The 14,904-nt window shown below is 45.3% G+C and overlaps 1 protein-coding gene across 1 annotated transcript in view; it reads right to left on the bottom strand.

Annotated features, from left to right (window-relative positions):
• Positions 1-14,904, bottom strand: part of SYT5 (synaptotagmin 5) — a 535,210-nt gene that overhangs the window by 338,027 nt on the left and 182,279 nt on the right. The gene's annotated exons all lie outside the window — the stretch shown is intronic.

Below are 14,904 nucleotides of genomic sequence, written 5' to 3'. Positions count from 1 at the left end.
ATTAATTTCACAGCGTGCACAAAAACATTTTGATGTACATCCATGACATTGTACCTAGGTCAATGTTATGATAAATGCGACACAGTAAAGATTTGCTAAAAAGAATCAATCACCTAATAAGAATGCTCTAAAAGTCACAATGAGCTAGCAGCAATTACATTCTAAAAGGGACTCGCTGACAGTGCCCCTGCAGACATGTGATTCGTCTTAGTGCATACTGCATAGTCACTAAGTAGTGAGATGTGCTAACATCAATGACATGCTAACAGTCACAACCCGCTAACTAGTAACACCAACAGTGATAAAGTGGTAACATCAAAGATGCACTAACAAGGCCACACAACCAGTGGTGGTGAGCTAACTCCAACAACATATTAATTGGACACATTAGAAGGGAAAACAATATGTTACCAAGGGCACACTAATAATGATAACTCAGTAACATAACACTAGCAGTGCTGAAGCAATAACACCAATGATGCTGATGAGCTATCACCAAAGACAGACTGAGACACACTAGCTTCGTGAGAAGATGTGCTAACAGCAAGTATATGCCAACAGGAACAAACCAAGAGTGGCAACCATCAATGTGTAACACTGATGATATTGTGCTGATTGCCTGTGCTAGGAATCTGATGTCCTTCGGCCTATAGAAGAGCCCATGTTGTAGATCGACTCTTACCTTTTCATTTACCTAATATTTTGTTATGCACATTTTTAAAGATCTTTTTGCAATGGCAGGAATTTTAGCATATTCTGATACTCTAGGTTTTAAACCTGGTGTGGTATGATGATGTGAATGGTCCATTGGATACTGTAGTGTAGTCTGTTAAGAATCTTTAATGTTGAAAGCTTTTAAGTACGTTATGAAAGTTTGGGTAGTATTCCCGTGTAGCATATGATGCTTAAATCAATTTTAATCATTTTTCTCCTTTTGCACTTATCATACCTAAGGTAGCCTGTTGCAGTATTATGTTTTCATAATATGGTTTAACAATGTTGTTATGATTTTATTAATAAGACTATAAAGGTTTACCATACTTTACTAAGAGTGATTAAGCTATAGCTATGGTGGTGTAGTAAAACTAACACTATACCAAACAATCATAGCATTTGTAAAGCGCACTACATACCCGTGAGGGTCTCAAGGCGCTGATGTGAACAATAGCAACAAAAAAACAAGTGAAGGTGAGTTAAATAGCCATGAGTAGGGCACATTAGCAGTGATAAACTGCTAACAGTGATTGAACAAAAATACTATTGCTGCACTAATATGTCCACAATCAGCTAATGGTCATGGTACCCTTCAACAGACATACCGACAGTGATGACAAGCTAACACCAAATGTATGCCGAGAGGGTCAAGTCACCAGAGACTGCGTGCTAATGTTGAAAATATGCTAGAGTTGCACATAATACCTACATGAATATAGATTCAGTGTTTGAAGAACATCCCTATCCTTAAATCTGTTCGCTTGTTAGACTGTGTCCTGCAAGAATACCCTAATCCTTTAACATTGACCAGTTTAAATGCCCATTTTTCTCTGGCTTGTAGTGTTTCTACACAATAGTTTAAAAAAGAGTTCTGAAAAGAGATCTCAAGCCTCTTAATTCATTTTTTGAAAGGGCCTGTTTGCGACAGCTATGCCTTTCACCCTATGAAAAAAAAAACTGAGCCAAATAGGTGAACAGCAAAAATAAATAAAAAAGTTGTTGCACTTTTTTCTTTTTTCTAAATAAATATTTTAACCTTTTTTATTCTCTACAACTGTAATAAGCAACTTTGTCATTTATAATATTTTATGTGCATTTTTCACAATTACTATTAGGATTTGTTATGTTGGACACTCATTCCGTTGGATTTCTATGGAATTAAACGTGTTTTGCCTGTTGAGAGGAATTCCAGTCTAGTTCATTGTTGCATCATGTTTTTTCTTGCCTTATGATTCTTGTTTATGTGCCTCAATAAACCATATTTATCAGACATGTAATATTAGAATCAATAAATTACCAGTTTTTTTAAATATTTATTGGTTCAGCTATGCAGAGTGCTCAGGAGGGGATAGGCCTCTCTTGTCTGCCGGGTCCTGAAAATAAAGACCAATATCAAATAACTTTTTGTGATTATGGGGTATTCGGTAACAGTAGTCACAATTTCCGCATTGACTTTTATAGAATTCATTGGTATTTTGCAGACTAAACTATGTTCTAATAAGTCAGTTCACAAAATATATATGTGTAGTGGGTCGCAACTCAACCTACCTCACTGGTAATAATGACTTGTTTTTTAGGTCTCGCCTGAGACAGCGCATGCGCTGTGTGTTCGAGACATTTAGTAAGTGGCTTATAAAAGTGCCACCAGAGGCTTTTGCTGGCCTACAGCTTGCGTTCACGAGCTCGTGCATGTGTACAGCTGCCATCTGTGTTTTTATTGCTGTAATCAGGCTCCTCTGCTTGCACTACCCCCTCCCTTTTCCCCCTCCCACCTGGTAAGCTTCATTTGTGTCTTCTAGCTCTGAATCATGCTCCTCTGCTCGCACTCCCTCTCCCTTCTCCCCCTCCTCCTCGTCAGTTTCATTTGTGTCTTCTATCACTGTGAATGCTCCTTTTTCCACCAGGCACACACACCACCAGTTGTCAGTGCACGCTTTCACCAGGCACACACACCACCAGCCGTCAGTGCATGCTTCCACCAGGCACACACACCACCAGCCGTCAGTGCACGCTTCCACCAGGCACACACCACCAGCCGTCAGTGCACGCTTCCACCAGGCACACACACCACCAGCCATCAGTGCATGCTTCCACCAGGAACACACACCATCAGCCGTCAGTGCATGCTTCCACCAGGCATACACACCACCAGCCGTCAGTGTACGATTCCACCAGGCACACATACCACCAGCTATCAGTGCACGATTCCACCAGGCACACACACCACCAGCCATCAGTGCGTGCTTCCACCAGGCACACACCACCAGCCATCAGTGCAGCAGGCAGGCTCTTCTCAGAGTTTGTTGGTAAATATGTGTTCGGTGCCTGGGAGGGAGTGGGTCGAGGATCCTTAAACCATGCTGAGTATGCAGGTGCAGTGCATGAACTCCTGTGTGAGTGAGTCATGATGCCTGGGGCTCACTCACTGCACACTTGTCAATTGCGCCTGCACCAGACTTTTTCTCATTTGCAGAGTTCGGGGCATGCGCACAGCTAGGCAGCCCCCACTCCCCCCGGAATTACTGCTTCCTACAACCAGAATGGAAACAACATTCAGAGCAATGAAAACAAGTTCATTTGATGCAAAGAACTGTTAACAAAAACCATGTCCAGCTATTGTAGATCTGGCCACTTAAACAAAACAGCAACAAAAAACAAACCAGCACTGGCATAGCCATTAGGTCTCGCTTTTTGGACCCTATAAGTATTTAGTTATGCAGCAGAATATCCTTATTGCAACAGCACCAACTGTTGCATGGCTAAACACTTAGAAGGTCCCAAATGCAAGAGATATTGGCTATGCCAATGCTTGTTCAATTCGTGCACGCACATGCACACGCACGGCCCTGGAGAAGTGCTGGCCTGCCAAAGTCGAGTGAGGCGAGTGACTCATCTTCTTAAGATTTGAGGACAAATTAGATGTAAGGGAAGCAAGAGGTGGCTAGCCTGTGCCAAGTGACACGTGGCGAGGGCTGGAGGATACGCAGGTGACCACAGGCATTACCAGAGCTGTTGTGTAGAGATTGTATTAGAGTGGTGACGTGATACAGACTGTATTCTGATTGGCACACATGGTGAACACCAATGCAGAATAGCAGGGACTGAGAGTGTGTGACCTCAGCTGCATTGAATGTAATCTCATGTTAAATAGCACAGTGCACATAGGAGACAAGAGTGTGGGATACAGGCTATCTTCAGCTTAGCATAATCAACTACATTGAATACAGGAGGCAGTGTGCGTGTGATAAAAGAGGTCCTGAGTAGAGCTTAGTGTGAAGTAGTGGAGTGGGCCCAGATGCCTGAGGGTGTAACTCACATTGCTGCAAGGGATCTAGGAGACCGAGTGTGTGTGATACGGACTTTACTCAGTGTAACATAATGTAAAGTACCACATCGAGCAGAGGTGTCAGGCGGTGTGCCATACAGGCTGTAGGGTACTGGGTGTAACTTAATGTAAAGTACCACAGCGTGCAGAGGTGTCAGGTGGTGTGGAAAAGAGGAAGTACCTGGTATGAGTGTAGCCTCATATAAGGTACCACAGCGTGCAGAGGTGTCAGGCGGTGTGGGATAGAGGCGATACTGGACTGATTGTAACCTATTGTAAAGTAGCTTAGTGTACAGAGGAGTGAAGCGCTGTGCGATACAGGCGCTACTGTATGAGTGTAGCCTCATGTAAAGTACCACAGTGTGCAGCGGTGTCAGTCGGTGTGTGATACAGGCGCTACTGTACTGAGTGTAGCCTCATGTAAAGTACCACAGTGTGCAGCGGTGTCAGTCGGTGTGTGATACAGGCGCTACTGTACTGAGTGTACTGTGTACAACAAACCAGGAGGCAACAAATGTGCCATGCCGGCTGCTGGTATTTATAGATCGCAAAGCTAGCTAGGAAGCAACGGAGTGCTGTACTTGGGGGAAGGAGAGGATTGTGTACTCCAGCTGTGGGTTACACGAACGCATTACACTTCATATTTTTAGGCATAGGGAGATGAAGTGATTAAGCGATTTGCCCAGAATCACACGGTGTGGAGTCAAGCGCCAAGGTCGGATTCAAGTGAGAGATAGTGTGCATGAGGGTATCACACTGCACAGTGCTACAGTGTACATCCACGTGACAAGGTGTACAGTACAGAATGTACTGAGTGCACTACTGTGAAAACAGAGTGTAAAATACAGGTTGTGCTACAGTGTACATACAAGTGACAAGGTGTACAGTACAGAATGTACTGAGTGCACTACTGTGAAAACAGAGTGTAAAATACAGGTTGTGCTCAGTGTAGCACAGCACTGTGCACTAAAGCGTACACAGGACACACACGGACTGCGTTGAGTGTGACGTAATGTGCAGCTCTCCAGCGCACGCAGGAGGCAGGCTGTGTGTAATGCACACGGTGTGCTGGTGTGCACTGGAGTCGTCTGTGTGTGGTACTTTGCACCCGCAGATCAGACCAATCTTAAGTGAGCACACACGAGAGACTGAGTGTGACTGACAGGGGCGCATTGGCCCAGTGACAGGTCCTGCTCCTCGTGTGCGTGTAATTCTCCCGCTCGTTCTGAGCCATGGAATTCTCTGTCACTCAGGCCCCCGCTGTCAACCTCTGCCTCCGAGCGGGGTAAATAGAATTTTCCGGAAAGACATCATTGTTGCGCGCGCGTTCCAAGGCCTCAATTACTGGGCTGCTTCCAGACACAGCTTGCAGCCTCTCCTAATTAAGGCCTGGTCCATCTGGGATAATTGTTTAAGACTGTGTTGGCTTTTCCCTAATTAGCTTATTACAGAAGCAAAGCAGTTTGTGGGCGGCTCCGACACCTGCAGGTGCAATTACAGGAATATGGACTCCGCGGGCGCCCATGTCGAGGCGCTTTGGCACCCCTATCGCCGCTTCACGTATTGTATGGTAATTGCATCTCTATAGCGCTTCATGCCGCTAACAAGGCCCTCATTAGAGGACGGGAAGAAAGCCACGACATACGGGGGCGCTTGCTTGGAAGACTGTTGCATTGCAGTGAGGCCTTAGTGGGAGGCCGGGTGGTGACGTGCTTGAGTGACCATATTGGTGCACTTAAACTGACAGACTGCTGCAGCTAAGCTCGTCCTGGGCCGAGGGGCAGGGGCTAGTCGTGAGGTGAAGACTGTGACGTAACGTCGCAGATGGTTAGTACTGCTTATTCAGGCAATGGGGGAGGGTTTGCCAAGCGCTGGTGGTGCCCGGTGCGACAATGACCACCTCCACCACAGATTCCCTCTCAATTCCACCCTTAACAGTGCCCCTCAAGTCTCCATAACCACTCTCTCTCAGATGCATTTAATTCGTTTTATAGCGCCACACATACCAGTGTAAGGTATCAAAGCACTTTACATCACATACACATTACACAGAGACCATGTCCGAAATCCCTTGCATCCACAGAACCAGAACATGAGGAAGATCCATCTCCTACATTGCGGCCAAGACCTGGAACAAACTCCCCCTCAGCAGCTGGCGAACCCCCACACTGCAAGCATTCAGGAAGAGCCTCAAGACCTGGCTCTTCGGATGAGCCGGAGCTTCTTGAACCCCCTCCCCCAGCGCCTTAAGACCCTCACAGGTGAGTAGTGCGCTTTACAAACCCCTGCTTGATTGATTAATTGATGAAGTGTATAGGAAATATTACATAAGACAGAGGGCTACAAGGTGTAGGAGTCACATGTCATCCAATTTAAAACGTAACACCATGATTTGTGGTTCTCATTAGTAACAAGAATAGTTTTTTACCCAAATGAACCCTTCTTACAACATTAGGATAATGAAAGACTGGGGAAAAATCATAATGCTGTAATCTACACCTTACAGTTTGCATGCAGCTCTTTGATGAAGATTAATAGATCACTGTTCTACATTAGGATTCTAACTTATAAACTGCAAGCAACATAATGATCTCTCTGACAAAAGCAGAAACCCACTGACCTATTTACATCACATGCACTTTGTGATCTGCATGGTACACGTTCTTTGCAGCAGGCATATTAATCCTCTGCGTCAGCAGGCATAGTAATCATCTGCGTTTCCGGGTAAGAGCATTAATCACTGGAGTTATCTTGACATTTTTATTGTTGCCTAAAAATTGCTGGATGCTAGGAACATGGCATCAGGTGCTTAAAAACCATAATATACATGAAAACACAGCGCCCCACCCGAAGTCAGCGGCCTGTTCAGTGCCCTAGAGCCTGCCCTGCTTCTAGGTACAATGTAGAGCATCCACATGCAGAATCAGAGACAGGCTTGACCCCATAGTGCAGTGGCTGACTGAAACCTCCTAGTTCGGATGAGAATTATGACTACACTTATTTAAAAAATAGTTTAAAACACTACTTAATGTGCATACAAACACATTATTAATAGGTAAATTAAAACAGCAACGACACAAAGCAAGCAAAGAAAAACAATTAGTACGTTGTACCTTTTAAAATGCTCCAGCCCTGCTTGGGATTTACATTAAAACATACAAAATAACAAATATTGGCAAACCAATAGGTCTCGCAAGTGAAACCTATCAGCTTTGCTGATACCCTCTGGCAATGCTTTACAACATGGCCCAATAAAAAATAAAGCACATATAGGGCGTGATGACAAAAGTGCAGAGGCCAAGACTGATCGTTAACTGAAAAAGAAGTTGCGCAGATGTCCTCTTTTTGCTGCCTGGTCCTCCTCCATCACAAAAAGAAAAAGACAAAGGCCATAGAGCCAATAGAGGAGTGGGAGGGAGGAAGCAATGGGAACTGAGCGGGTTGTGCGTTAGGGCAGTGCGACTGAGTCAGCCCCAATGGGCACTGACCTGGAGGGGGGACACTGACCTCAGGTGGGTGTGCTGTGTTAAGAATAACTTACGATATAAAAGCAGCTGATACAGAGTTCCTTGTGGTCCAGATTTCAGGCAGCAATAAAAATGTCAAGATAACTCTTGTGATTAAAGTTCCTACCAGAGAGAGAGATTGAAGTTTTGTCTAGTGGCAGTTTTGAAGTAGCGCAGAGGGTCAATATGCCTGCTGCAAAGAAAAGACCTTTATATAAAGTGGATAGCAGACTGGATTAGTAAAGCCAGCCTTTACCAGAACTTTAAATCAAATTAAATGTGTGCAAAAGAGTGGCTATGGAGAAATGAGCACTTTTGCCGAGTGGTAGTGAGGAAAACAGAGGAGGAGGTCATGGGAGGGGGATGCTGATAGAGATTGTCGCACAGGGCGCCACCAGCGCTAAAGCCAGCCCTGAGGGAAAAGCAGCACGTGACGGAGAGCAGCATAGGGCGAGGCAAGGAGAACAGGAGCGAGAAGTCAACGTCGAGCATGGTGAGGCAGCGAGTTTGGCACAGGGGAGAGTCTCCCAAGAGAGAGAGCTTGCAATACGAGAGAGACAACAACATGGAACGCAGGGGTTAGGCTTTGGAGGTGGAAAAGCACATGAGGAGAGGCAGCTGTTCTCCAGGCGAGGGACCAACACAAGATGGACATACTGGGACAAGCAAAGTCAGGCAATAAAAGGCAAGCAAATGAGAGTGACACTAACGTTAACCAATGGTAAGCAATGAGCGGGCTTTAAGCCTCAGTACATTCTTGGTAAGCACACAATATGTCTTTTGAACCAGACGGGTTGTGCTGCCTGTATGTTTATATCATTTGAAAAGCAAGGGTTACAAAGCTATTTCTCTGCCTAGGATAACTTTGGGCAAACCATAGTTAATGAGACGGCTTAGGAGTTTTAAAAAGACAAAAGCAATTGTCCCTTATGTGACAATTCCTTGGCCAATGGAACAAGAGGCAGCTTAACGTTTGTTGTGTCTTAGCAGTGGTCCATGCTATGACCTTGCGCCAAGACCCCCATAGACATGGACCAGTTATAAAGGTCCAATCCTCTCTTAACAACCGAACAAGAAACGTAAACCCTTTAGGTATGCCCTCAAACCTAAATCCCTTAAGTCCTCTTTTTCTAGCCTTAAACATTTAATTATCAGACATTGGTTGCTGACATGCCTTCTATAGATATTTCCCCTCTATTTTCTAAAAACAGAGACCGAGTCTAGCATAAGGGATGCACAACCATATTGGATAATCAGCACATTTTTTAACTTTTAGTCTTTAAAGAGGAGCTATATAGAATTGGCGTCTTAATGAAGGTTAAACCGCCTCATAACATTCATGCCTGCAAGGCAGATTTTGCCTTCTCCTGTCAAGAGGTTTCCAACTTAATTTACTTTGTACTTTGTACTGCTTGAGCATCTTAAGCCTACAACTACCCAGTGACCGGTTAAACAGAGTTTCCCTCCCATCAAACACTATTGCCTCGGTGTTAGTGATATCAATGGGCACACAATTAAGGCCACAGTAAGACGAAAGCGCATTTAGCTGCTTCTTAAGTCTAACTGCAGTGTAGTCAAGCAGCACAAGATCCCCAGTCGCTGTGTACAGTGATTTAGGGAGAATCATTGGTAGATTTGAGAAAAATAACACAAACAGGAGATGGGTAAGGACATGTCCTTGCTTAAGGCCATTCTACATCATGATTTTGTCTGTCATTGGCCCTTTGCTGTTTAATTGTACGCGAGTCCATGTAGAAAAGTGCAAACCTGAACCAAATGTAAAAGCTACGGATGTATTCTCATAACATGCACTTTTATTTTACCACAATCACAATTTTTTTGTCCACCCTATAGAATGCTGCATGAAAATCAATGAATACAAAACAAATCCAGTGCACACATTATAGTCAGTTAATCCTATAGGTTTTTCTTTCTTGGTACAACGAACAAGTAGTGTGGCTTACTGGTTAGAGGCGGCAGACCCGAGAGCAGAGGATGGCCCGGGACCAGGGTTCGATTCCCGACGCGGCAGGTTTCTGGACCAGGGTCAGCGGACTCGATAATTCTCTCGCCTCGGTGCCCACTCTGATCAGCGATCACACTCGGCAACTCTGGGCATTAGCTTGCCTCATCTTCACTAACGGCCCCACCAGACCGCCGGGGATGCCTGGTCTCACCCTGGAGATACCCATTAAGGGACCATCTCTCAGGGAAGCCAGGAAGGGTTTCGCAGCGGTCGAAGCACCTTGGAACCCTCCGGGTAAGTAGTGCGCTATATAAATGCCTATACATACATACAAGCAACGCAAGTCCTGAGTAAAAAGACAAGGTGGACACGAATAGGTCAAATCTTTTAAGATGTATTAAGCCCTCCTGTTCTGGAAGGGTGACATCAAGATACAAAAACTCATAACCAGCCAACACGTGTTTCGTCAAGTGAGCTTAGGAGCTTGTGACTCTTCAGGGCTGTGGGCGGTAACCTAAGTAAGAATCGGTTAGCCGGTGATAATACCAACCCGGTGTGGACGGGTTTGTAAACTGGGTCTTTACTTAGGATCGTAGGTAAGTCAAAAAATGTTGGTTATAAATAGAACAACGCAACGGGCGGGTACATCCGTTGTAATAATGGCACTCTGAAATGAGGAGTGCCACACGAGTACTTTCACAGCGGTTCTTCCACACTAACCACTAACTGCATAGGCGCCACTTTTTCTTGTATACTACAAAACCCTAATTTCTAATGAAAATCAATTAAGCAGGGGATACAAGCTTCCTTTCTTTATAGACACCTGACCTAACCGAGGTCTCACAAGATAAAATACATGGCCTACTAAGGCTAAGTTTGGGATGAAAACCAGCCTACACCAGCAGAATGAACCGCAATTTCTCAGTCCTTTGTTCACAACACTGAATTAGCACTTGTGCGAAAATATTAGTTTAAGAATATTTCACCCTTTTTAGGTTACAGCTGGTTTACTAAAGACATTTTGGAGACTTCACAATGTTGACCAAGGACTAAATTACGCTCATTGAGCACCATTGGCTTTGCAGTTGTAACTCCCAAAATGGGTTTCGTGCAGGTCATAGCACTGAAACTGCTCTTCTGGCTGTGGTGGAGCATATCAGGAACCTGTTGGACTTGGGTCAGACGGCGGCACTGATCCTTTTGGATCTCAGTGCCGCCTTCGATACGGTGTCCCACCAGATTCTTTTACACCGTCTGATGGAGGCAGGAGTCGGAGAGGTGGCACTCGAGTGGTTTCGTTCCTTTCTTAAGGATCGAGCCTTCAAGGTCTCCACACCTCCTTTCATTTCTGCTTCTCGTCCCATACTTCAGGGTGTCCCTCAGGGGTCGGCCCTTAGCCCTACCTTGTTTAACTTATATGTTCAGCCATTAGCGGAGGTAGCCCATAGTTTTGGTCTCTCCTTGGTGTCATACGCCGATGACACGCAGCTGGCGGTGGCACTTAATGGCGACTCCAACATGGATGCCCCCACTTTCCAGTCAGCTTTAAAAGCTGTGGCAGGCTGGATGGCGAACAATCGGCTCCAACTGAATGCCTCTAAGACTGAGGTCATTATCTTTGGTAGGGAAAGTGGATTATGGGGTGACCAGTGGTGGCCGTCTGATCTTGGCCCCGTTCTGTCCCCCGTGACTGAGGTTAGAAACCTCGGGGTATGGTTTGACAACAAGCTCTCTTTCACCTCACACACAAAACGTGTGGCTGGCACCTGCTTCGGTACCCTGCAAGGTCTTCGACCAATTTTTAAGTTCTTCGATGCGGAGACCAGACAGATTATTGTCCAAGCTCTGGTTCTTACCAGGCTGGACTATGCCAGCTCCCTGTTTCTGGGCCTGAACCAGGCCGAGCTATCTCGCCTTCAGAGAGTCCAGAACGCCGCAGCGAGGATGCTTGTTGGCCTCCCGAAGTTTGTTTCGGCTCGTCGGACTATTCAAGATCTCCATTGGTTGCCGGTGGGGCAGAGAATTAAGTTTAAAGCTCTTGGCTTAACTTTTAAAATTCTCAAATTAGCCTCCCCTCCTATTCTTGCACAGACTATTCAGCACTATGTCCCTGCCAGAGCTCTTCGCTCCGCCGGATCCAATCTTGCCATTGTGCCACGTTTCAAAAAATCCAGGATGGGCGGACGTTCTTTCTCAGTGTTGGCGGCAGCCCTTTGGAACTCTCTGACAGCTTCTCTTCGCTCCATCCCTGACTTGCTCCCTTTCAGGAAGGCACTTAAAACTTATCTATTCTCCACAATTTAGGCCCTAGTCTTTTTATCTCCTCTGATGTGTTGTGTTGTCAACTTTCCTAAGCGCCGGGACGCCACTTCGCTGTGGCATCCGTGCGCTATATAAAAATTAAATAACATAACATAACATAACTCACACTTTCTGACTTTCTATTTGCTTGCTTCATTCGCTTTAGGCTCTCCTGGTTAGCATGTCTGAGTAAAATAGTGGAGAAGTTGGCTAACAAACAACTAAATGATTTTTTGCAGAAGGAAAATATTTTACATCCAAAACAATCTGGTTTCAGACCTGGACATTCAACAGAATCAGTGTGCTACATACTACAGAAACTCTAAAGTTTGCCCTAGACCAGGGCAAGGATGCAGTACTGATTCTGTTGGATTTATCGTCCGCCTTTGATATGGTTTCTCATGACATTCTGAGAGATAGGCTCGTGACAAGTGGCAATACCAATAAGGCGCTCACCTGGTTGTCATCTCTCCTAGAAACCAGGCGTAATATAGTTACCCTTGGATGTCACAAGTCCACAGAAAAACAGCTATCATAAGGGGTGCAACAGGGCTCATCCTTAAGCCCAACGTTATTCAATCTCTATATGACCTCACTGCTAGTTCTAATGGACACTTTTGGTGTAGAATCCATTGCATACACAGATGACACACAGATTATTCTCACCTTAGATAAAAAATTCCACTGTGGTGGAAGAGAAATTCCAACACTGCCTAACAGCAGTCATAAACTGGATGATCCTTACTCATCTGAAATGTAACAGTCAAAAAACAGAAATCATGCTGTTCAGGAAAACTAATCTCTTCATGCCCAGTCAGTGGTGGCCTGCAAATATGGTTCCACCCCCAAATACTGTGGATACAGTGCAGAACTTGGGGATTAAGTTTGATCCCACTCTATCTTTCCACAAGCAAGCACTTGCAGTGGCAGGTATGTGCTTCCATACCATAAAGATTTTGAGAAAGTTCCTAGATTTACTCCCTATGAATGCTAGCAAGGCAGTAGCTGTTGCACTGGTTTTATCCCGCTTGGACTACTGCAACAGCTTGTACGCAGGAGTAAATAAGGCTGTATTAAAAAAGCTACAGGTGGTCCAGAATGCAGCAGCCAGGTTGGTGCTCCGGCTTCCTAGAGGATCTCCTGCAGCGGCAGCACTTCAACGCCTGCACTGGTTGCCAATTCATAAAAGGATCCTGTTTAAAGTTCTAAAAATCACATATAAGGCCATAAAGGCATCAGGGCCGAAATATCTTAGGTCCAGAATACGCCCCTACTCAACACACCGCCTTTTGCGGTCATCTTCGGGTAATTTTCTGCCAGCCCCTAACTTTCATTTGAAAACAAAAGGGGGGAAAACCATAGCTGTACTAGGAACCAAAGCCTGGAACACTTTGTCTCTCCAGCTGAGATTGGGACAATCGTAACTTATGTTCAGAAAACTGCTAAAAACATGGATTTTTGCTGCCCCGGACAACATGGTGCTCTTTCTCATCTGATCCTCTTCTTTAATTTGACTCCTCGCTGCTGTATACTACAGACCTCTTGAAGTCCTTCTGCTAGCGTTAAGATGCTCCTTGGAGTGAAGGCAGCGCTTTATAAATGTATGCATTCATTTATTCATTCATTCAGGTTCAATTTGTCCCTCCCATTGCCTAAACCATGTTTACTGTATTCTTTCACAAACTCACTTTCTGTAAACAGGCTTTTAAATCTTGTTCTTATCTTGTTACATTTGCTGTGCCTTCAAAGACAGAGTTCAAATGTCATGCTCTTTTTCCCTTGGAGTTCCTTCCTTAGAGTTTATTTGTCTCCCCACTCTAATCTACCCCACTCCACTCAAATCTACCCTACACCACTCTAATCTACCCCACTCTAATCTACCTCAAACTAATCTACCCCACTCTAATCTACCTCACTCTAATCTACCTCACTCCATTCTATCCCACTCCAGTCCACCCCAATCCACTGTGATCCACTCTTCCCTAATCCAGCCCACTCCACTCCAATCAACCCCATAATATCACAGTCCAATTTACCCCATTCCACTCAAATCTGCCCCACTGCACCCTAATCTACCCCACTCCACCCAACCCCACCATACCCGAATTCCACCCAGCAACGGCTCCTCTGCAATGGAGGAGGAGCGTCGCCCCCACTCACACGCAGCTGCAAAAATGGAAAAATAAAATGATAATAAACCAGGTTTCTTATCATTACATTTTTCTATCCCGGGGGAGTCTTGGGGGCGGAGTCATAGTGGGGAGGGGCCAGTCATGGAGGGAGAGTGGTGGGCACTGTGATCAGAGCGCATGGCGGTTTGGCCACCCCTCTCAGGCCGGCCAAAGTGTCATGCACACTAAAGCTCTCTCCAACTCCAGCGTCATTGCTCCCTGGGAGCGCAAATCGAGGGTGCTCAGGTCAATGCTGACGATGTTCCTATGATAGAGAGCAGTGTCAGGATTGGCTCCAGGAGATTCTGGGAGTCTGTGCTGGTGGCGAGGAAGTAAAAAGAGTGGCAAAGTGTCCTCTCAGCATGGACACCAGCCGCTACTGACTCCATCTATGCCACTCCAATCTACTATGCTAATCAACCCAACTCTCGCACTCCAATCGACCATAACCCACCCCACTCCATTCTACTCCATCTACCCCCACTCCAATCTACACCAATCTACCCCACTCTACTCTACAACCAATCTACCCTATTCCACTCTACCCCAGTCTACCCCTCTCCATTCTACCCCACTTCATGCCACTAAATTTTAGCCATGCTGAACAGCAGCCACACTGGTGTACGACATGGCTAAAGCACAATTGTATGGGCGAAACCTATTGGCTTTGCCAATGCTTGTTGCATGTAGGTTTTGGATATGAGCCATGCCAGGAGGGAGGTATTCTATCTGTTAGCACAGTATATTTAAAAAGAGGTAAAGTTATAGATACCCAATATTCAGCAGCCCTTTTGATTACCTTATTTGGGACTCTGTTAGTACTGCAGCTCTACTGCACTTTTAAGTTTTAATTATATGAGTGATGTTACTAGAAGTGGTATTTGACAAAAGGTTCATATCAGGAGCTTGGCCCAAAAATAG

This window comes from Lissotriton vulgaris, chromosome 7, assembly GCF_964263255.1.
Source record: "Lissotriton vulgaris chromosome 7, aLisVul1.2, whole genome shotgun sequence".
NCBI lineage: Eukaryota > Metazoa > Chordata > Amphibia > Caudata > Salamandridae > Lissotriton > Lissotriton vulgaris.
Note: the sequence above shows the minus strand (reverse complement) of the source record. Positions and strands in the feature narration are given on the sequence as shown.